Below are 2,500 nucleotides of genomic sequence, written 5' to 3'. Positions count from 1 at the left end.
CGTCCAACATCTTGGAGGGAAAGCGGACAGCTCCTTGATGCTTTTGTGCCGTGCGTTTCCAAAATAAATATATTCCCGCTGCTGATTGATGGTGTGTGCGGAGATCTGGTTCCTCGTTCATGCGGAGCCCACCCTGCCTTCAGCTTTATTGCATAATACTGTGCTGATGGAAAACACACACACACACACACACACACACTCACACACACACTCTTCAGCGCTCGGAATGTGCACTGTGTGTTTGTTAACAAGATCAATTAACGGGAATCACTCACATCTTTAACGATTATTCCTCTGCCATAAAGAAAATAAACATGACTTCACGGTGGCGCAGTGGGTAGCACAATCACAGCACTCCGGTCGCTGGTTCGAGTCCCGGCTGGGTCAGTTGGTGTTTCTGTGTGGAGTTTGCATGTTCTCCCCATGTTGGTGTGGGTTTCCTCCGGTTTTCCCTACAGTCCAAACACATGCACTATAGGGGAACTGACGAACTAAACTGGCCATAGTGTATGAGTGTGTGAGTGAGAATGAGTGTGTATGGGTTGCAGCTGGATTGGCATCCACTGTGTAAAACATATGCTGGAATAGTTGGCAGTTCATTCCACTGTGGCGACCCCTGAAAAAGAGACTAAGCTGAAGGAAACTTGCTTCTTGCTGTGAGCTGACAGTGCTAAGCACAGTCACCGTGTGTCATCATAACAAACTATATATCATCAGAAAGGTCTAAGACCTCTGAATACATATTTACCACCATATTTTATTTATTTATTCTTACATAGGAAGAGTAATAGATTAAAAGAGTTACCCTACAACCTGTGAGAGCCTTTACTGCTGCGTTTGTAGTCTAAAATAATTTTGTAGTCTAAAAATAAACCAATCATGACAAACTACATATCATTTTAAAGCTCTAAACGTCTGATCATGTATGATTTATGATTGATATCACTGAGCAATAGTTATTTATTAATTTGCATCAAGGATATTCAGAGTCGTACAGCATTACTTTGCTACAGAAATCCACATAAAAGTTTAGGTGTTTTTTTAGAGGCTAAATTCAAATCTAATACCACCAAACTGCACAAACTACTTTGAAATTGTGTCTACTTTACAAATATTGTCAAAAGTATGAGAAAAACATACAGTTTATTATTTTTTTTAAAACATAGGGAGTGTTTTTGTATAGTCATCAATGTACAGTGAATGTGTGGTCATGTCTGGTACTGCGGCTGACCTAAATCTTACTTTTAAGATATGTTCAAATATAACTTCAAATTTGGAATACAGTTTGTTCAGATATTTAGCTGTCAGGGCGGCTGGGTGACTCAGTGGTTAGAACTGTCATCTCACAGCAAGAAGGTCACTGGGTCAGTTTCTGTGTGGAGTTTGCATGTTCTCCCCATGTTGTTGTGGGTTTCCTCCGGGTGCTCCAGTTTCCCCCACAGTCCAAACACATGCGCTATAGGGGAACTGATCAACTACACTGACCGTAGTGTATGAGTGTGTGTGTGAATGAGTGTATATGGGTGTTTCCCAGTACTGGGTTGTCGCTGGAAGATCATCCACTGTGTAATATGTTGGATTAGTTGGTGGTTCGTTGCGCTGTGGCAACCCCTGATAAATAAGAGACTAAGTCAAAGGAAAATTAATGAACGATTGAATTCAGCTGTAAATGTTAGGCTTTTATAAATATGAAATACATATACAGTACATTTATTATTATATTATTTTTTTAGTGCTAGGCAAATAATAATCACAATTAATCACATCCAAAATAAAAGTTTTGTTTGACAAAAAATATGTGTGTGTGTGTGTGTATATATATATATATATATATATATATATATATAGTTTATATGTAATACACATAAAAAAACAAATCTAGTTTGCCTAGATATTTAAATGAAATATAATTTGTATCATAAACATATCTAAATAAATAGATTTGTCAGCTGCACATCCATGATGGGATCACGCAGTGGCGCAGTAGGTAGTGCTGTAGTTGCTGGTTTGAGCCTCGGCTGGGTTAGTTGGTGTTCTGTGTGGAGTTTGCATGTTCTCCTGCATTCGTGTGGGTTTCCTCCGGGTGCTCTGGTTTCCCCCACAGTCCAAACACATGCGGTACAAGTGAATTGGGTACGGTACATTGTCTGTAGTGTATTTGTGTGTGTGGATGTTTCCCAGACATGGGTTGCAGCTGGAAGGGCATCTGCTGCGTAAAACATGTGCTGAATAAGTTGGCGGTTCTTTCCGCTGTGGCAGAAGAATAATAAAGGGACTAAGCCGACAAGAAAATGAGTGCATGAACATCCATGATGCCAATCCCCCGTTCCACCACATCCCAAAGCTGCTCTATTGGATTGAGCTCTGGTGGCTGTGGAGGCCATTTGAGTGCAGTGAACTCATCGTCATGTTCAAGAAAGCAGTCTGAGATGATTGAGCTTTATGACATGCTGCGTTATCCTGCTGGAAGTAGCCATCAGAAGATGGAGACACTGTGCTC

The sequence above is a fragment of the Danio rerio genome, chromosome 14 (assembly GCF_052040795.2).
Source record: "Danio rerio strain M-AB ecotype USA chromosome 14, GRCz13ab, whole genome shotgun sequence".
Classification (NCBI taxonomy): Eukaryota; Metazoa; Chordata; class Actinopteri; order Cypriniformes; family Danionidae; genus Danio; species Danio rerio.
The sequence above is the reverse complement of the archived record's forward strand: the minus strand, read 5'-3'. Positions refer to the sequence as shown.